Below are 22,968 nucleotides of genomic sequence, written 5' to 3'. Positions count from 1 at the left end.
TGAATTCCTTCACACCTCCCTCTTCCCCAGAACTCAACTGAGTTGCTGACCTCAACAAATGCTCCACCGAGACAGCAAAAGAACCGTCCTCCACCATCCTTCCATTTTCTCAGTTACTCCCTTCATCTGTCATGTATTGTTTCATTACTGGAAGATGCAAATGTCCTTGCATTTTCAAGGTCAGCTTTTAATCCACGGTGCTATTTCTGAGAGTTGTATGTTCCATGAATAGCATCCTCCTTTTCGAACAAAAGACTCATATCAGGAGGGTATATGAGAAGGTGGATTTATTTATCAGCAAAGAGATACACATAAACCTCCTCACAATACTTATAGCCAGGAAGATAAATTATTTTGGCTATAGGAGAGGAACAGCTCTACTGAAAGAAAATGAAGCCCCAAATAATTTGTTCTAGGCTGCTAAGAAAGCCAAGGAAGCAATTCTCTGTTACAAGACAATTTTTCCCATTTATTTACAATATAATTCCTCTGTTATACATGCTTCAAAAGGCTTTGTTCTAAGAAATCCCTTGGAAAAAGTCACAAGAACAGATTTTGTATGATGTTTCTAATTACTTAAATTTCTGAGATCATAATCTCTTTTTTCTGAGAGCTCTTTATGCTTTTTTCTTCAGATTTCTAGTCCCAGCCTATGGCTAAAACATGTTGGATCCATCCAAGGCACATAGCTCTTGTCTTCCTTCTGATTTATGAGGTGTCCCCAAGCAATTCTAGCAGAAGGACCAGGTGAAATTCTACCTTCCAACTAGCCATATGCAGAGCTGACTGTGGTTTTTTGAGAAACATTTCTTCTAGGTCTGTCTGAACAAATTTCACTCACATCCTTGCAGCGAGTGAAAACAGACAACCCCTGTGCAAGGTTTCTGACTTTTTGTGTATGTGGAGAACACAATTCTCCATGTGACAATTGGAAATGGAAATTGGTGAAATGGCCACAGTGTGTCAAGTTACGGCAAGCCTCACAGCCTAATCTACATCCCTCTTCCAAACAAAGCTCCGCTCTTGCAATTACTCAGGCAGCATATCTGCACAATTGTGCAGAGAGAGAGAAGAAAAAGTAAACTTTAAAAGAAACCTAAACTGCAAATTAAGGAGATCAATATTTGCATTTGAGAAGTAAAGTGCCATGTGTGTGATAAACCTGTCTTCCATCATCTTTCCAAAGAAATTGGAATGCATGTGACAGCACCCGCTGCTGCACCATGCCGTGAGTTATACAGGAGCACTGCTGTGATTCTACTGATCTCTGAAGCTCCTGGCCCTTCTGCAATTTTCTTTATAGATTTCTAAATTTATAAAATCATCTCCATGTGGAACTGCATTAACTTATTTTCAGGACGAAGTGACAATCAGGAAAAGAAGATGGCAGGGAAGCTCCATCTTCTCATAGTGTCCAAGCTTTCTTTAAAGAGGCTTTAAAGAGAGCAGCTCCCCTCACTTTAAAGACGCATTCAAATCTGACAGCATTAAGATAATGGAGACTAAGGCCCATATGCCTCAATGAGCATTGAAGTACTCAGTACCTTCCAGGCAGCCCTTAGCCATTTGGATAGTCAATCCCGTAGACCAAATACCCTGTTGGATCACCCTGAAGGATAGGGACAGTTTTTCCTGATACCCTACAGATGACTTGGTTGTCTCTGCACTTGTGCAACAATGTTTATTCTGAGGGGGGTAAGAAAGAAGCTTTACATTCGCAGAGTAGAAATGCCTTTCAGAAATATATAAAACATGAAAACAAGGCATATCCCTTCAAATCTGTGTTAAAGATTTGCTTATTCAAATTGGATCTTCACAGAGTTAAGAACTCAATCCTTTTTAATGAGTATTTTAACATGATTAATTGACTGCTTCATGCATCTGACAGATAACTGAATTCATAAGGTATGGTTCTTATTCCCATATTTTAAGCTAAAGAACGATGAATAACAAATAGCCAAGTTCTTGTCTGTGGACGAATAGGCAGCTTCACGTTAAATCTGTATTAAACCAGCTATTCCACAAATGCTGCACAAATAGAACCATATTCTCTTCTAGTTTACGAATAGAAAGTTGCAAAACATCATCAGGCCTGGTAGCTATTAGACATTTAAGTTATGAACTCTGTCTTAGGTTTACCAATGCAGTGAATATATCCAAATGTTGGAAATTAACCTTTTTTGTGGATTTATCAGCTTTGGTTCCGAAAAAAAAGTGTGCTAATACATGCTTAGCCTCAGGCCTACTGACCTCTGGGCCGTACTCATCTGTACAATGCTAAACTTGCCAACATTCCCTTTTCATTTCTCTGAATTAAATCAGGTTTAGGAGCAATTCCATCAATAAGGTTCCAGCATTTCAGCAGGAAAATCTGTGATGGGAGAGGCAGTCTAGACACCAGCTGCTACTCAGAAAGCTTTTCCTCTGGATAAGGTTTCTACATCACCTCTGAAAAAATGAGTTTCTGTTCTGTATGATCCAACATCCCTACATTTTCTTATAGTAACACAGTAATAATTACTTCAGTTTTACTCTTTTCTTAAAACACAATATTCTGATATGCTATTTCAAATATTACTGTATTGAGCTTTCCAAACAGCCTCTCCTGGGTTGATAACAATCTTGGGGTTTGCTTTCTAGCACAACTGCTGTTGAACCACAGACAGTGACAACTCGTTATCCGTTGCTCAAGACACATCATCTTCCCTTTTCTTGTTTTCTAATCCACTACTGAATCACTGCTGAACTTCTGGGAAAAAAAGTAAGTAAGCAAGCATTTCCCATTTGTTCTATACTTTTTCAATCACTGCATGGAATAAAAAAGTGAGAAAAAAATGTGTTAGGGGTGAAACTTATATGTTATACAAAATGTATAGAAATCATGTACTTATGTTTTATACTGAATGTTCTCTGAAATTGTCCGAACAACAGCCAAAAGCAGCAGAGGGAACCAAAAAAACAAAATTCGTTTTTATGCACCTTCCTTCTTCAGCATGGCTTTTCCACTCCCACTTCGCAAAGACCACTCTCGTCAGTTTCCACTGATGGGACTTGCACGGTCAGAATTCTTTAATTATTTGTGGTGTTGAGCAAATGTATCAAGAAGACAAACCTTACCTTAGAACTTGTGCACAGAATAGAGATGAACTCTGATTGTCTCTGTGCCTTAAATGATTCTTTGATCAGTACATCCCAATCTCTCAAGGATACATTTCAGATCACAAAGGTAGCAGTGGTATACACAGATTTTATTTACTTTTCATGCGTGAAGTCAGTGAAATCAAGTTCAAGTATCAAGCAACTTTTAAGAATGACGTGCTGCTCTTTCTAGTGCCACCAGCATGCTGCCCTGCAGGCAGCACTTGCTGAAGATTTGAAAAGAAAAATCTCCTATTGGCTAACCACAGCTGAATATGTGTATTCAGCTTCCATGTGTTCTTGTGTAAGAATTTGGATTGGTTTCCCTGTATCCTTGAAGTTCTGCAAAAAGCAAGGAAAGGCAGAGATGTGGGGAATATAGAGCAGTGAAGAAGCATGGTTGCTGCAGAGGGTTTTGGTTTTTTTTTCAGGTACACTTGAGCATATGTCCTGTTATAGATATTCACAAAGAAAGATGACAGAAGGGACTATTCGTGGTTTCTGCTGAACACTAATTATTGTATTGCCCTTCTGAACTTGGCACATGATCCCACACCTAATTCCAGTTCCTAGCATTCTATAAAGATTAATGACTTACACCATGCCACTGCTTTTCGGGTTTCTGATTTGGCATATTTTTGACACCATAAGAAAATGACCTCTGAATTCTGCTTCAGTCAGCCTTGCTGTCTCACTGGAGAGCTACGCCAGCTACACTCTTTCATGCTTTTCAGTCCATACTGATATTCTTTCAGATGAGATAACTTGACCTTTAGGAAACCCATCTACAGCTGAGTGTGCAAGAAGTGACAGCCAGAAATGGTATGTTCTTGTCAGAGTAATAAAGCCAAGCTCCAAAAAAAGATCTAATGTATGCAGATTCCTTTTCTTTCAGGGGTGACTGTAATTTCAGGGAAAAGGCAAGCAGGTGATTGATTTGTTTATAGTGAGTCAGGAGAGCACATTGGAGGTGAATTTCAAGTCTGCTCTCTGCTACAGCTGTAGAATGATGCACAGGTTTAAGGGTCAGTCATGGTGCCTACAACTCAGATGTTGACCTGGCTACCTGTTGGGGTCCAGAAAGACAGCTCAGGGTGAAAGGTTGTAAAGAGCATTCCAGGAAACATTGTAAAAGATAATGCATAAATTGTGGGCGGATTGAGTAGTTAAAACTGTAATTCTCCTTTGGAAAATTTTCAGTAGCAATGATTAAAATGACCATCCAAGATTTCTAAAAGACTTGTATAAAGTTACAGAAATTATGAGAGTTTCTTTATGGTGATAAGTGCTCAGAGATTTTACAATGATTGCTTGAAGGAAGCCTACATGTTGTATGTCTGCATTTGGTGGTAATGGCTTTCGTTTCAAGAACTTCCTCTATTGGCACATATTTTCCTGATCTACAGTGCAATTTTCTGGACCTGTCAGAAGTATTTACTTACCCATCAGCTTTGGTCATGGCTTTGGGTCTGTCAGTGTTCATGGTATGGAGAGATGGGTATATTGATAGCTGCCTTGGATATTCAACAACTGATATAAATCTGTCACCCAACACTGCCTCAAGTCAGTTTAAGAGTAGGTTTTTTTCTTTTTGATTCCAGAAAATATTCTGGGAATTGGATAATTCATTGGAGAGATTGGCCTCTGTTTCACTTAAGGAATAAAAATCAAACAAACCCATGACTTGGGACTTAGGCTCCCTCCAGAGGAGAAAATCAGACATTTCTTTAAATCCCTGATAACATATAAGCCTGTCATAGGTGATTCCTACAAAGCATGGACCCTTCATGACTGGTCATAGACAAACTGCTTTGCAGCTGCTGGCATGTTGAAAATGAGGGGAAGAAGAAGAATTTTCCAAATATCTATGCTACATATCATGATGGTGATGGCACAGTGGCACCCATTTTTCAAAGCCATCCTTACATGATTTGTCAATTGTATTGTCATGTGAATTCTACCTGGACAACCCTTCCAGGCAGGCAAAGAAAGGAACTGAAGAAGGTAAGTGATGCAAGAACAGAAACTGTAAGTGTGGGTTTATGGGTCTCTGTGACCTTGCAATAGACTCCTAAAGGCAACTTGCTTGTGTTTCTGCTGATAAGGCAGCCAGTAGAATGTTGCCCAGACATACCAAGATAATGGGAATGAGTAAATTAATAACTCCAAAGGGATGTCTGTTTGAAAACTTCTGGAATGATGACTTATTTGTAATACCAAGTAAAGTACAGATCTTTTATCTAGCTGTCATCTCAGAATGACAGTGAACTAAACCCTTGGTAATGGGCTCATTTATCCAGCCCAGTTAAATTCCAATTTATCTTTCTTGTTTGCACTACAGCATCACAGAAGGAACAGTTATTAGGGTTTAGCATGTTGCTGTGAATCATTGAATGCAAAGTTGCCAAAGCTCTCTCTATCAGATTCATAGTATATGTTTGGCACAATTCAGTCTTCATTATTGCCAGAAACAACAGGATATGCAAATTAACCAGATTAATTAAAATACATTTGTGCAAATGAAAGATGACCTTTTTTTCTCTTTCATGATGTTGGTAACTTTTTTGCACACTGCTGACAACCCAGTATTAATGTGCATTTTTATTATCACACAGGAATGTGCACCTAGTTATACTGCCAGAATACAACTATCAGAATAATGGATTTTCTCAGATTATTTGCTAAGTATAAAGTGTAGTATCTGGGGCTGATGTTCTTCCACAGATCATATTCCTATAATAATCTTTCTGAGGAATCATGCTTATACCCAAGGGGGAACTAGGTTAGGAAAGACTCCCTGTCACTGTTGTATACAATATTTCTCAAGCCTGTAGCAGGAGAGGGAATGATCTAAAGGTAAATTTGGCATCTCAAACTTTGTTTTTATTTCATTTATACTATATAAAAACTCTGTATTTTTCTGACCATGAGGCCTCAAATCAGTTGAAAAATATATCAAGATTCTATAGAGCAAAATTAAGTCCAGATGATTTGGGGTTTGTAATACAGGGCCTATTTTGGCCCACAGCTGTTTTATGTAAGCCTTTAAACAGATACCATCCTCAGGTCTTCCATCAGTGAGTGAGGGGCCTGAAAAAAATCTCAGTTGCACAGTCCCTCTGTTTCTCTGTCTCCTCACATGGTTCATACTCCTCCTTGCCATTTTGTCACTAGCCCTGAAAAGCAGCCACAACTCACTGTTGTGACTAGGAAAAAAGTTCTGGTTTTGCAATATTTTTTTTGTACATAGTCCTTTATATATGTGTGTGTGTGTGTATTTTATAATAATGATGTTTTCTAAACTCTGCTCAGTTTATAAGCATTGCCATTAAGATCTAGTAGATGGCCATTAAAGCATGTGGATGCTGCTACATTCTCAATAAAACTACATAATTTCTGACCATGTGGAAGTTTATTGTATTGGCAACAGAGCACAGGCAATGTCATGCTCTGTAAATCTCTATTGAGGAGGGTTTTTTCAGAACTGTGTGAAGTCCTGTTTTGAAAGTTTAATCACAAGGGGGATGACTGAATTCAGATTTTTTTAAAAGAAAAAAAAAAAAAGAACCATTCTTCCACTTTGGAACAGTTTTGTAATATATAATTTCTTATATAAAATTAAATTCATTTATGAATTCCATTAGAAAAGACTCAGTCATTCAGGAAGCAGTCTCTGACAAAATATGTGTATACATACAGAGACATGTGCTTTCTCTTTGCCTAATCTTATATACAGAATTTTTACTGGAAATTATATCTTATGTCAAATTTCAGCACATGATAATTTACATTTTTTTGAATAGCCACAATGGAATATATTTATTTCTCTGGAATCTGTCCATATTGTAACTGACAAGGTGAAGAACAAGTTCAAGCACAAGCTGAATCACACATATCTTAAGCAGATGATTTACATGTACAATATTTTGAGAGATGAGGGATAAACTGAGATCTGTGAACTTCCCCTGGATTATGTGATATTTCATAGGGTAGCTTCTTTCCTTGAGAAAGTAATATTTTAGTCATCACATCCTACTTTTTTTTCCCACACACTCTGCCATTAACATATATTTTCCTTTCACTCAATACCTCACATGTAGACCAGCAGGAATGACTGACGCATTGTGCTTTTCATCCACTAAATGGAAGAATGCATGTTCAAGCACACCTGTATGCACAGGAGTGGAGAGCATAGTGAGTCTATTTAAGACCAACTGGACAGGTAAAAAGGAAATAAATCCTGCCTGCAGCCTGCTGTGCACACAGTCTCTTGGTTAAAATGAGCTGCAGCATCTCCCAGCAGCAGAAGCCAAGAGAGCCCCATCAAGGACTCAGCATCCGGGCAAACAGGCAGAGCCAGTGTCAGGTGTGCTGGGAAGCTGGTTTGTCCCCTCACAGATGACAAGGGCCATCTGCAGGGCTCCCCAGGGCAGAGCCAGACTGTGAGAATGCTGGGATCTTTGCAAGATCCATTCTTTCTTCCACCCCAAAACACGGTGGTAGCACAGAGCAAGTTTGCAGCCATCAGTACACAAAACCCTCTAAGTCTATATTTAAATAAACTGAGCACAGGCGTTTGTACATATGCCAGGCCTGCTGTCTGGCTTTTCCAGCCTGAGTGACAGGGAGAGCATCTGTGCATTGCTGTAGCAGAGATATCATGCCCTGCGGGCCCGAATGCTTAGTCCTGCTGAGCTCTTACGCCGCTTCTCTGCAAAATTATCCTTCAGTTCCTCTGATCTCTATGAAATCAATAGATCCAACTTCCGACCCCCTTTCATTTTGCCAGGTTCCCCTTTAGTCTGCTGAGGGAAGCCAGATGTATCAAGTCTCTTTAGAATCAAGGAAGTGAATGTTTTGACACCTGTGCCCTACAAGAGCTGGTTGCTCATGACTTTCCTTGGTGTTTTGCCATGGCAGAGGTGTTTTCTCCAGGTGCCTTCCCTGTCTCAAATAGCTTCTCTACTGTCATTCCTTGACTGTCCCTCTGCTCCAGAAAATGGCAAGATTTACATGACTTCCCCCTAAACGAACTTTTTTGAGGTCAGTGTTCCATTTTCAGGTCCCCTGCCATCCTGTAAACATCCACAGATTACAATGCCTATTTAATTCAGGGACATAGACACAATCTCTTGTTTGGAAATACCATGCACAAATGTTTTCCATGATGGTGGCGGGCTACCAGAGAGCTTCCTACAGTAATGGCTTTTGCCACAATGTAATCAACCCCTCTCAAACTTGAAATGCTTCATGGACTGGTGTCGGATATGGTACTATCAGCAAGTATTAAAATATTAAACTTGATTTGGTAAGATGTAACATGGTAAAATGAAATACTGAATTGCAAATGAAATGCAGACAGAGCAGATAAAAGATATTATTTAATTCTAACTGTGGCTTCAAAAAAAGAAATACTTTAGGCACCATCGTACTAAGGAGACAATTTCACTGCTTCTGAAAAGAGATAATTTGGGGCCTTCTTGAATCAGCTCTTGTCTGTGTAAATAGCATTAGCCCTTTGTGTTTCAGCTAGCATTTTGCATAGCTCAGTTTTGGGTCCCTATTCTGTTGAGTTTTAGATTGCCAGTCTGGCTTGATTGCTTCTCACTGGCTTGTGAGCATCACTAACGAAACACTCAGAAAGCTGTCTGTATTGTGTGGCAGGGAATAGCCATGTACTTTTATTCCTGCTGAAAAACACTCACTTGTCTTGTCACCAGATTACCCAGAATGTCTTGTAGCACACAAAGGACATTTTAAAAAGCAATAAATGAAAAATACTGAAAATGGCCAGTCCAGAGGGCTAGGAGAGCAAATGATGTTTAATCAGAACAGGCAGGGTTGTGAAGACAGGGAACTGCAAAAAACAGAATGGGATGGAGAGTTTATTGTTTCAATTCCCAGAAACTGTAAGCCCAGGCACATACTGAAACAGTGAACCTTTTTCCTTCATGTTGAGTGTACACATGGATCTGACTGGACCAAAAAGTGTCCACTTGAGTTATGCAGCTAGTCCAGTTGAATTCCACTGGAATACTGCCCAAAACATCAAGATGTGCCACTATGAGCCTTCTGTTAAAAAAAGAAAACCAAAACACACAAAGACAAAAATAGCAAGCAAAGTCTGCCCCAGCCTCTACCTACATGTGCAGGCTCATTCAATGTAGATTGTTCTTGATCAGAATTATAGATATGTGGAACAGCTAAAAAAATAATTGATTTATGATTTTATGTTAAATTAAGGCAAATCAGACTCTGAGGGTGCTAGGGAGACACTAATTATATCTGCCAGAGGGAAAGCAAATAATACTTAGAAAGCATTAAATCAAATGTGCTCTTGAGGCTGCTGCTGTGAGTCCTTGTTCTTACAGAATGCCTCAAATTAGTTGCAAAAAGCCTCACCAGCTTCTGTAGAATTTTATTTTAAACCAAAGTAAATTTAATTTTAAAATTGAATAAATTTATTCAAAACTAGATTTAAGAGATTAATATTGCTTTGTTTAGTGTTACTAGTATTAACTCTTATTAATGAAGCATCTGCTAGGGCCAGCAATTAATTTCTTACTCATACATCTCTCTCCTGCATCTGCTGCCAAAACCCCACGTCAGCCTGCCACCACAGCCTGCCATTCAGCTGCTAGCAGTGCCTCCACAATCTGTTCATTCTTCATTTACTGCATGGGGCTGGCTGCGACCACAGCAAAACCAAGCTCAGTTAAGCTCGTTGCAGGACCTCAGGACCACGCACAGTGCAGAATTCACTAAGGCCAACTGGGCCATCGAGAGCAGCTCTGTGCCTGAAGGGGCCATGGATCCATCCTGATCCTACAGTATTAAGTTTGGGGCTCACAAGGATCAGTGGGCACAAGGCAGAGCCTGGAAGCATCCCTAGTGTAGGTGAGGTTAATGCCAACAGGAGCTGCGAGGCCCCGCGGTACCAGGAGTGAACATGGACTGGTTGTCTCTTCTTGAGATCACTGGGCAAGATTTAGGGCGGTGACTGGCAGCATCTTCTGGATAAGCACCAAGATTCCTGGCCCAGAGATAAGGTAATTTTTCTTTAGGCTAAAAGAGGCACAGATAACAACATCAGCTTCAATATTATTCCAAGAAATCTCATTCCAGTATCTGTGGGAATTTTGCCACTGACTTGAACAGCAGCTGAGAGACTCACCACTGTGCCTGTCAGAGGAAACTGAAACTTTTCACTGACTATTGAGAAACTCCAATGCAAACAAGCAATCCTGGGTGTCAGAATTCTTATTATGCTAATTTCCCATTAATACCTTGATAAATAAATAAAGTAAAAAGTCCTTAGTAACCCTCCCCTTTTAATTATCAGACAGTGACATATTAAGTCTATTGACTCACTGTAGTGGGTTGCATAATGGAAATGCCCTTGGAAAGGCATGCTTTTGTACCCTTTGTGTTTCTCCATCATCATTCCATAGATTTATACATCGTCAGTCTGCTATTTTGGGCTAATATATTGCAAGGACATAGGGGTGGTGGCAGTTTATCAATGACTTTTTGTCCTCTTTTTCATTAGTGCTGTTTAAGAAGGCAAGCTATTTCTGTCAGGAGCTTCCTATAAACATAATGGATTTTACAGTATAACCATAATAGCGCAGTACTATGCCTGTCCCTTCCTTGTATTAATTATGATCATATTTGCATTCAGGATGCATCCTTATGTGAATCCAATGCAAATTTCTATCTTTGAAGGGGAAAGGCACTAGCACAGCAATTGTTCAAGCTGTCCCTAGAGGTAATAAGACACTACTGCATGTGCTACCTAAGGGCAGTACCAGAGCAATAACTTTCTTGATCCACACAAATATATCCCAAGCAATGTTTCTCTGGAAATTGAAATTATGCATTGTAATGAAGATTTGGAGGTTAGTCTAGCTTTTTTTTTTTTTGCCTTTTTTTTAAACTTTACATTACCTCACTGGCGTTCAGTCAGTATTATATAAGACCATAACCAGGTTCACCTTAACATATTTTCTTTTCTCAATCAGTCAAAATAGGCAGCAATCCATTTTTCATACATATTACTTTTATTAAGAGAGATTTAATGCTTCCTCTTGGACTCCAATCTACCCAAAACAGCCTGGTATTTTTCATCTACCAACTTCACAAGCGACAGGTCAATAAGGTTTTCTGGTTTTTTGCCTGGATACCTAAGTCAGCATCATTAATTTTCAAAGACTTCAGCTCTGAAAGTAACAAGAAAGGCACTTAAGTACATTCTTAAAGCCCACATATTCAGTGGCATTAAAAGTATGGTTTATGTCCCTTTCAATAAAGCAAGCATTAACTCCATCTTCAAGGCCAGACAACCATGCTTGCCTGTGTATAGTCTCAACTAACAGACTTCTTCTCTTGTTTAAAATACATGCACAAGAGCCCTGTTGAAGCTTGACATTTAAGTGATATATGTACCAGAAGAGGAGAGTGATGCCTGGAAATGTCTGTCAATGGTGATAACTGCTGAAATAAGCAAATCAGAGTTCGCTGACTTTAAAAGTACATAACTTCAATATTTTTTTTCTCTTTTGCAAGAGAGAGGCATATTGGCCATGCAAAACTTCAAAACATTTCATCTTTCTGCAATCGTTGCCCTTGAAAACAGAAAAAATGAAAGAAAACTGGGGAAAAGCCCATTCAAAACATAGAAAGTTGCCTTATCGAGGGGAGACTTATTATTTTCTTCATTGTAGCATTATTTGGAAAGGGACATTTTAAAAGGGTTTAATCACTTTTCTCCTTGAAACTGAATGGCAGGTGGAAGTTTTCAGGTAAGACAATGACTTAAAATTGTGAATGATAGATAGACACAAAAACTCTTATATAAAGCTGCCATATCTCCTGGTGCCATCAGACCCAACACGTAAAATGAAAGAAGTGCATCTTTGTCTTTATTTTCCAGGTGGACTAGAAAATGTCCTTATATTAGAAGGTCTCCATGGAGCATACCAATAGCTGCAGCAAGTGTCAGGGCCCTGAGGGTACCAGTAGGGCCTGAATACCTGCTCCCATCACCATCTCCACCTTTCAGGGACTCAGAAGTCCCATTTCAACCCTGTCTGGGCCCATCCATCCCTGGTCCAGTGATGCTGCCACAAGTACCAGTCCATCAGGGAGTGGGCAGCCTGCACTGTCCCCTGACTATAAGCAAGTAGAGCTGGCAAGACTTCCATCCTACAGATGTCTGCATCTCTGATGCAGGTTGGACACCCGTCCATCCCAGCAGTTCTCCTGAAATGGCACCTCTCTTTTGCCATTCTCATTATGAGATGTCAGAAAACACTCAGTTGAGGAGGACCTCATGGTGCTCTGCTGTGCCTTTGTTAGCTGCACACAGCAGGATTTACACCTGAAGGACAGACCCTAACAACACTAATTTAGTAGCTTCACATATCACTGGAGTTTTCCAGCTGCTTTTAAACCATGCTTTCAGGAAGTATCTCTTTCTAAGCTCATCACTTAAAGAAAGAAAATAATCAAGCGTGGAAAAACGCTTTCAGAAAATTACATATATATACACATGTATATATGTATATATAGATATATGTATCTGTACTAATATATATATATATATCTGTATATATACACATATATAATCTGTAATGATCCATAATGGTTTTGAAACATTTTGAGGAAAGAACTCTCATTTTCTCAGAAATACATACACAGAAAAGGACACACCCACACAGAGAAATGTACAAGCATACACACAGGCTCTCAGACTTTATTTTTCCAAGAACAAGCCAGGCTGCTTGAGGCTTTCCAAATTCAGTTAGATGCCCTTTGCATTACAGAGCTTGCCCATCCCATCTGTCACACAGCCATCCTCAAAGTGCATGTATTAAAATTTAAGCTTGGTTGTTTACAAAATAGTTCCAAGGCTGTCCCTTTGTGGAAGTACTGGTTTGCAGAACATCTGTTGCTTTCGATAGTCAATACAAAAACATTTGTTTCATCTGAAGGCAATGGCAGTTCCCTGTACTATAACCATGCTCCCATGAATCAAAGGAAATATGTTAAGGCCATCCAGCCATTATTAATCTCTCGTCTGGGGACCTTGCCTTTCTCTGATCACATATTTATGAGCATTAATTTTGGCTTGATTTGTAGTGGCATGTTCTCTGTGATGTTTTCCACAAAATGGAGAGACAGAGTCTGAATGGGTAGAATGGCTCAGTGCAGACTTCTCAGTGGTTTTGGCTTCATTTCTGTACATGCCCATTGATCCATTGTGTTGAAAAAAAAGTAACTATCAACTGTGTCACTTCCCTTTGGCTATCACCATCTTCTCTGCAACAGAGCTCAAGCAAGGAGCACCAGCCTGGCCTATAGTGATTTTTTTTGTTTTTTTCTTAAGACTTGCCCTTTTTGTTTCTTTCATGTTTTGTTGATGTTGGTCAGAATTCAATATAAATCTAGACAATGTTGATACTTATTATTATTGAAGTTACATCACTGGAAATGTAAGGCAGCCTAAGAGTTAGAAGTGAAAAACATTATTAAAATCTTAGCTACCAAAATATTTTGTTTGCAAATTTTTTTTTTCTTATCCATATCACATCTCTGTAAAGCTGCAGGATTAATGAAGATGTCTGAAATTAAAAATAAGGGCTTGATTTTTCTCTCAGATGAATTTGTAGAGATGGTATTGTGTTTGGTTTATTCTGACTTTGTAGACTGTCTTGATATAGGTCACCAGCATGCAAAGAAGTATGAGTTTAAGTAAATGCTATCTTGAAATGGTGTCTTCAGGAAACTTCTCATTGAGAAATCTACTGCAACTTCTAAATTCAAAGCATCAGGACCAAAACCGTGTAAGGATGTACAACAACCAACAAAACAGCGGAAACATCTCTAGTTCATGTGATCCTCTCAAAATCCGTGAGTGATACAAAGATCATCAGAGAAACTCCTAATCATCAATTTTATGAAAGTTTTAAATTTTAGGCTTAGGAATTAGCTGGGGTGAATGAGTAAACAGATCCTATGTCAGGAAATTCCCTCAAGCTTCGGAGATGCATTAGTATACTCTGCTGTTTACCCTTTGCAAGGAATGTATCACATTCAGGGAATAATAAATCAATAAAAGAATCAATTTACAAGAAGCATATGAGAATCTGGAGAATTCCTCCTGAAAGACTGCACAATCTGAGACTGGATATCCTATATCTTAGGAGGCATGGCCACAACATCTTGGGAGAAAGATGACAGTGTGTACTAGCTTGTTAATTTTGGTCATGGAAGATAAGTCATAGGAACAATGATTGTGGTAGAGTTGCCTGCAATTAGATAGGAGAAATGTATTTGGAGAGGAAGGATCTTGACCTTACCTAACTCCAACAGGTAAAATTTAAAAACTGAAATAAAAACAGTTCCTTTTAAAAGGAGTTTTGAGAAATTAATTTTTAAAAAATAAAGTTGGGCAGCATTGAGCATTAAGTTAAGCTAATGTCTTTCTTTTTTTTTTGATTGTCCCTCTTAAGAATGATATGAGAGATATTTAGACTGGGATGCATATAGCTCTTTCTGGGTCATGCACACAGGGCCAAGCTGCTCCAAAATATTTTCTTGAAATACAAAAAACAACGGATAAATTATTAAATTATTGGTATATCTCTGCTGAAAAGAATTTAGGATATGGAAAGCTTCATTGCACAATCAGATGCTTATTCAAACCACACTTGGACAGAACATCTGCATGTGTGCTCTCACAGACAGGCTGGGCTCTTCTTCATTCCACCCCTCTTACTTATTCCTCAGAAAGCACAGTTGGCTGTTTCTCCACTGCAAAGCAGTTTCTTCAGTGAACATTTCACGAGAACATCACACTGTTGTGCTGGAACATGGCCCTGCATTTGGCGTTTTAGACATGCTAATAGGTTGTGCCTTGATACCTTTTAGCTTTTCACAGACCTAGAATATTAATGAACAAAAATGGTATTAAGGCAGTGGTCACACATGAGAATAATTGAATAAGGGCCTTTGAAGGCTACAGCTCCAGTGTGTCACCCTGATTTTCTAAGACCTTGCTAAGCCTTCTGATGTTTGCATTCTTGTAACGAACTTTCTCACACACAGTTCTGTAAACAACTTATGTTTTGCATTCTTTCATGGAGGAGGAGAGAATTGATGGACTCTTGGTCTGTCTAGTGTCATTGGAGAGGTGGCACTGTCACCCTCCAATCCACTGCCACTTTTGGAAAACTATAAATGTTGGAGTCAGAAAATAAAGGTCCCTCTTTTTGTTCACCTGGAGAGCAGCAGTGTCCGTGTTGTCTTTTCGTGTCGTATTACGACACCAGTGCTTGCATCAGATTGAAGGATTCTTTCTGCCACAGTATTTTCTGCTCCTTTGCCTTCACAATGGAAATCCTGGTAATCATCATTCATTCCAGCCATCCCAGCCATTTCACCTGATGCATAGAAATCATTCTGCTTCTTCTCCCATGCACATCACACTACACAGGCTGTGAGAGGAGTACTGCCAGATTCCACCAGTAAAGGAGAAGAAATAGGATGTCTGGAAGGAAACCTGAATTGCTGCTTGATTGGAACAAATGCTCAAAATATGTCATTTCCACCAGTCAATAATTTAAAAGGTTCTCTTTTCATTTTGGGATTTTTAACATTTGTGTAAAATATGCTACCATTTAAAAATTAATAAGGTAATTTTTCACTTAAGAATGTAAAAAGCAAGAAGACTGCCATTTCATGCATCTATTTCTTTAAACATATTTTCCAATTAGAAATACTATCAGAAGCAACTCACTCTTGTGGCCATCAGATGCAGTGTAGTGCAGCAACACTGGGATCTGTGAGCTCCCAAATGCAGTCAGGGAAAATCCTGAGGCACAGATCATGGTTCTGGGCAAGTTCAACATAATTAATTAATGAAGCTGAGAGCTGCAGAGGTTCAGAGTTTGAGAATTCTGGAAGGAAAATTAACAAAAGCTCTTTCAGTTATGACCATCCACTCAAAATGGTAAATCTTTGTTTATGACTTAGAAATATCAAAAAGCCTTAGTGTATTTTTCCATCATGCTTTATTTTTCAGCTGAGATCCAGTGGCAGAGATCCAAACTGAGTTAAAGGCTAGGAGGAGGAATGAACTGTCTTCATGCTATAACCACTTGGATTTGTAGCTACAAAGGCCTTTCCAAGAGAATAAAAGGTAACTTAATTTATGATATTATGATGAAAATGGGGAGAGAAATAAAGTGGTAACTATTTGAGTTTCCAGACTTCCAATGGCAATTTTATTTTGTTGTAAATATATCACCTTCCTACATCTGACTCAGAAGCTAGCTCGTTAAGTTCTCAGAATGGCTGCAGGGTAGAGAAACCTGTAGGTTGTGAAGAAGAAAGCCCATGTGGACTTCTGTTCTTGCCAGGAATAAGAAAGCTAGGAAAACAGATCTCTCAGGCTAGGGTTGAAGTTGAGAAAGTATTCTCTTCCAGGTATAAATACAAGTTCCTTTACTCTTAGAAGTCACAAATATATGTGGATTTCTGAGTAATTATAAGAAAACATTATCAATAATCTTTAGGAAAGTTTTACACTACAGAGCTACTGCAGAAGTAGCATTACTGATTCTCTATCCGGATGAACTATTCCACATAGAGAGATTTACAGAAATTGAACAAGTTAACCACCTTCAGTACCCTGTAGCAATCTATAAATCCAGAAACTGGTTTTATGTGTGTGTGGTTTGGGTGAGGGTTTTTTTCCTCCCTCAGCATTCATCCTTCACCTTAAAGGTTATTGTCAACTGCTTTGAATTTTTTGCTGTCTGTAGGAGTAGTTAAAGTTCACTTGAGGGTCGCTGCTTTAAATACTCCATGCTGGAAAATCTCTCATTTCCTCATCTCCTGATAGTTCTTCTTCAGTTTCCATTGGTGAAGTACATTCTTATCCTTAATTAACAGAAGTGCCCCTGTTGAACTGAGCAACAGGGTTTCTAGACAGCTAATGAATAGCTGGTGTTTCCCCAGCAGATCATTTAAAGTTTCATTTTTCTTGTCAGAATGTCTTGAAAGTTTATCCTCATGCATAAAATTATGTGATGAGTAGAAAAAATAAGCCAATAATCAAGGAAATTATTTGGGTATGTACCAAAGTTAAAAATCTACTGAAGTGCAGTTGACCTCATTCAGAAGAAATAAAACTGACCCAAGAGAAGCCAACTGGGGAAATAGAAAGCCACCATTGGAAGTGTGCAGAAAAGAAGACAGAAGAGAAAAAAGGGAATAGGGAGAATAATTACCTAGTGTAACAGAAATCTGATTAATGTCTTCAGCTAATACAGAAACAGCAAAGGAAGTAGTGAAGTCACTGTGCCTGGAAGTGTTCAAGAAACCACTTCTGATGGCACTGAGTGCTGTGGTTTAGTGGACATAGGGGTGTTCAGCCAAAGGTTGATCTTGGAGGTCTTCTCCTATCCTAATGATCCTTAATGAATTATCAAATCTTAAGACAAGATGAGCAAAAACTATAATGAAGCAACAATGAAAATAATTAAAATAATTATTTGAATAATTCTTTCCCACCATTTCACAATAAAATCATATAGTCTCTAATCCAGTATCAGAAATTTTGAGTAGTGAGGACAGGCCATGAACAGAAGTATGAGAAGCTGGAACACACTGGAAAATTGAACAACAACTCATAAGGACTGGCAGATACCTTCCTGAAGACCACAGTTGCTGAAGACAGAAGGTATTTCATAAAATACAGCTAATAAAATATGCAGTCTCTGGTTAAAATGAGTTTTTATATTTCAGGTCTGCAGGTTAGCAATGGTTCCAGGTCTAAAAAAGTTACCGGGGTCTAGGGAATCACAAATCACAGTATTTCACTGCTAGTTAATCTTGTCAAAACAATAATTTAAAACAGTCTTTTTCAAAGGTAATTCTTCTAAAACATGATAGGAACATGTCAGGAGCAGCAATCTTTGTAGCAATTCTTCATCTCTCTTCAAGAAGGGCAAGCAGGAGGACCCAGGTAACTAACAAGAGTCTGGTCAGCCTCACCTCCATCTCTGGGAAGGTGATGGAGCCCACTGCTGCCATCAGTGGTGCCAAGTCCAGCTAGCAGCCATACCCAGCATTATCCCTCAGGGGTGGGCATTGGAGCAGTTTTTTATCTGGTTTGGTTCCCGTAGTGACACAATTCAAAATGTTTCTCTGTCTGAGAATACAGGGTGAGAATTGCTCTGAAAAGTGAAAATGATTATGGCTTGTTTTGCATGGAATGACAGGTTAGAGGAATAATGAAGTCAGTGAAGGAATATAAGTAAAAAGAAGAAATATTGACAAGGTGTCAATATCAAACGAGACAAGCATATTCCAGCTGGTGCAAGAAATGCTACTCAATTGTTTGAAATCTTCCATATCTAGGTGCATCAGTCAACAGCATGTTACTATTACTATCTGTATTAGAATAGAAAATACTGAAATCACTAAAATAATGGAGGGAGGATGAATGACAATGAGAAAAAAAAATGGGGTCAGGTTTTAAATAGGTAAACTATGAAGGGAATGATTCAAAACATAGATGCTTGCCTGTGTGGAGTATTTTAAAATATGTAGCATTAAAAATATTCTAACTTGTGCCTGAAAATCAAAAGAGGTATCTGCTTGCAATGTGGTATTGCTGTATAAAACACTGTGATTGCAGGGAATGATAGTATGCAACACATGCCACAGAGATAAAATCTGCTGTTTATCACAGTGGCAAACATCAGCTACTACACTGCATACATATCGGAGCACTTCTGCAGAAGAAAGATGCTTGTGAAGAGAAAAGAAGAGGTGATTTGGCTGTTTCTATTAGGTGAAAAGCTGATGAGAGCAGAATATTACCAATGCTTTTTATAAACCCTGCCTTGTCTTAGTACCTGGAAGACAAGAGGTCACACTAGGAGGCATGAAAATCTGTACAAGTAGGGCTACACAGCAACATGTGATTAAAATAAGAGCCCTCCTCTCCTTCTCAGAACTTTGACAAACGACAAAATTCAACCTGCACTCCACATATATTGGCATTTTTAGTTCTGTAACTAATATTTCCTAACCATATATTCCATCTTTTATATGACAGCGTATCAATGACCTCCCTTGCTTTAACAGTCTAATGAAAGGCTCTTTTTGCCTTTTTTGTGTTGGACAGATGAGAAGTCTAAGGATGGGACCTTACCACAGTCTTCAACCATCTAATGGGAAGCTAGAAAAAAGAAATGTCACATTTGTCTTGAAGATACAGAGTGAAAAGATGAGGGGCAAAGGACACATGTTGCAAGAAGGTGAATTCTGCTTAGGAGAAAATCTTCTGACAGGAAGAGCAGTCAAACTCTAGGACAAGTTCTTCCACAAGGGCTGTGGAATCTATTATCTTGAAGAGCTATTCAGGATTTCCCTGGGAAGGGCCCTGAGCAATGTGATCTAACCTGTACCTCACTGAAGCTCAGGCTTGCTTTGGGTTCAATTTCACAAGTAATTCTGTGCTTCTCACGCCTCTCTGGAGGAGAAACCCATATGATTGACACCCTTCATAAGGCAGCTGTGTCACAGGGTGAAAGAGGGTGACATATCTGGGTGCAGACATGTCCCAGTTCAGCTGACAGGTACCTCCATCACTGCACCTCACTGCCCCACTCTGCAGATGACATGGTTTTTCCATGAATGTATTCAGACTAGGATTCTGCCCGTTTGCCATGGTCATGGCAACAGGATTTGAAAAGTGATAATCAAAAACTATACAGGGGAAGAAGACTACTCCTTACTGTCTGTCTTCAGGTTTATTTTGCTTATTTTTAATCAGATCATCTTAATTAGGAAAAAAAAAAACAAGTTTCCTTGAGAAATATATGGTCTGATTTCTCACCAAGGACTTTCTTTGCTTACAGCTTACTTAAGAATATTCTTTTTTTACACTTCCTTATTTCTCCCACTGATAAACCCCCTGTTATTGCAGGGGCTCAGCTGCAATAAATTTTCACTAATAAGAAGATTCACAATGCACATCTGAGATATTTTTGCGTATTTCTAACAGCTTATGGCAGTAGTAATAGCAAGTTTTACCCACATCATAGGTCTAATATGCAATCACAAAATTAGCCTTTCCTGACAAATGGCAAGGGCTCCACCTGGTATCAAGTTGAATTCAGCACAATGTTAAAAAGGAATGTGCTCCAAAACCCAAATTGTTAAAGATGTAGTAAAATAGCATCAAGGATTCCATGGAAAAGTGGATTTAACAAAGAGCAAAATAAGGCTCACAATTCTTTCAGACACCACAGACATTCACAGACAAGGTGTACCACTCACACATATGAATACAAACCCCTCCATGGAAACAAGGGCAAGGTAGATTCATGACCACATGATGATATTCTGTTACTGGGAGAGATCTACAGGAATCACTTGGATTTAAAGCAGTAAATAAAGTGATTTTTGTGGCATTTTCCAATATAGCAGGGGTTTGGGGATTGTTCCTTTTTTATCTTGCGCTGCAACAGTTAAATCCCTTATTTCTCCCACCAATCACAGAAAGTGCAGACAGGAGTTTTGCAGTGGTTCCCTGCCAGATCCAGGCTCCCACAGTTGCAGGAGCAGGAACTGGAAACACTGAGCCCATCTGACAAGAGCTTAGGATCACAGAAAAAAGAGAGGAAAGTCTGCTGTCACTCTTCTGCTGCTGGAAAGCTCTGGATATTGGACATGGTGAGAACTGTGAGCCAGGGCTAGACATTTCCTACCACATCTTCTATCATTCTGTCTGGAAAAAGCAGCCTCCAGTCAACAGAGTAGAAAAGAAGTGGCCTGCTTGGTTCCCACAGAAACCAGTAGGAATAGTGACACTGACTCCAATGGGCCTTTAATTATCAGGAAAGGGCAGCTTTTGAAGAGACAGTTACTGCCACAGGACTGACAGTGTTATTTATTTACCCTTAAGGATAATCATAGCCCCTGTGTACCATTCCATTCTTCCATTCTGTGGTATATATCAAACACTTTGTGGAACTGTGAGCACAGGAACAAATCACAAACAAGTGTAAGGAGGTACAATTAGTGTGCTGATGTCTCAGCCATTCACCAGGCTGATCATTATCAGACTAGATAATTTCCCTGGCTATTCTACTGCTTTTTCAAAATGAAAAAAAAAAAAAAAAAGAACATTATGTCCTCAAAACAGAGGATAGATTCTCTCACATTTAATCATACTTAATAGCACCATGTCCCACAAGCTCTTCATGCAAGGCAACTGAGAAAAGAGACATTTCTGTCAAGAAACATGGGCTTTGATAAAGTAGATGCCTCGCAAAGTATAGCACAGTGTGAGCAGGCATGGAATAATAAACCTCAATGATGCTTCATGACCTCTTTTTCACATCACAGCAGTGACCTCACCAGCCACCTAGAATGGTGGTGTGCAAATTCAGAAGTACCAGGGTGAGAACACCTGCCCCAGGTATTGCAACCTCTCCTAGTACTTGGTGCACCAAAGTGTTGGTCTGTCTCTTTGAAGAGGTGCTATAATACATTTTTAAGATATTTCTATAGCTGCATGCCCAGGTTGACTTTGTGAATGAAACTGAAACTTCTTTCACAACATTTTTGCCTCCCACGCAAGGAAAAAGAAACACTTGTCAGTCTCTAAATAGGTCTAAGTCTGGAGAAAACTGGACACTCGCACTAAGGTGTTTCTTACTCCCAACCAATTCCCTAATTCAGACTTTTTCACCACTTCAGAAGAATCTTGCATACCAAGGATAATTTCCTGGGCTTTGCAAGCAGAACGTTCAGAAGTTTCATTACAAAGAGGCTCTCTGAGCAGCAGAGCCTGCAGCCTCATGCAGAATCTCAATTCCTTTTTTAATCTGCACAGATAACTGAAAACCTTTCAGGCAACAACATTTAAATTTTTTTCTTTTCAGGTATTCCCTCAGCTGGAAATGTTAATCTCAAAACCCATACTTTTTTAACACCTTCTGGAGGGTTGTTTTTCTTGATGGGAGCTTCTAAAATAACACTGTTTTTTCACTGTTTTTTTCAATTAGTCTTTGAAATTGTTTTCCAGAGCAGTCTGTTTTTAGATCTCTTGCTGTTGTCAGTTTCATCATGACAATATCCTGATTTTAACCTCCACCTCTGCTTTCTTTCTAATGTGACACTTCAGGTTATATCATCAAACTTTTCAATAGATATTCAGAGGTAGGAAAATGTAGGCACGGAGTCTCAGCGGACACCAGGGGAAGATGGGTTTTCATGGGGGCACTGGCATTGGGCCAGCGTCAAACCATGACACTCTCCTTTATCTTCTGATGTTCTGACAGCAGATAAATTCACATTGCTTCTTTTGCTTTTGGGGGTATTTGGATCACTTCAGAAATATTTCCAGGTAGCAAGGTTTGGACTTTGTACAAGGTGCAAGACCTTTCTAATTCCCCTTTGGAACCAGCTTGGGTGTAGGTGTGTGCAGAGCTCACACCCCCCAGGAAAATACAACAAGGCAGGAGGATGAGAGGTCACACTCTCTGTGAGCAAACCCCACTGGGAACTGTCCAGCTTGTCAAAGACACCTTTTTCACTCCCATGTGGTTATACCTCTGCTGTCAAATAACCATGCCCAGTCTATGGATTTAGGTAGAGCTACTTGGTGGTAAAGTGAGTTTAGACTGGGGGCTTGTGGTTAAATAACCCCCCTAAAATCTTCAACTCCCCACAACTTTGGGTTAAAAGAAATTGCGAGAAAATTACAGCAAGTCCAGTGCTCACAAAGGTTCAACAGTCAACACTTCC

The sequence above is a fragment of the Motacilla alba genome, chromosome 1 (assembly GCF_015832195.1).
Source record: "Motacilla alba alba isolate MOTALB_02 chromosome 1, Motacilla_alba_V1.0_pri, whole genome shotgun sequence".
Taxonomy (NCBI): Eukaryota; Metazoa; Chordata; class Aves; order Passeriformes; family Motacillidae; genus Motacilla; species Motacilla alba.
The sequence above is the reverse complement of the archived record's forward strand: the minus strand, read 5'-3'. Positions refer to the sequence as shown.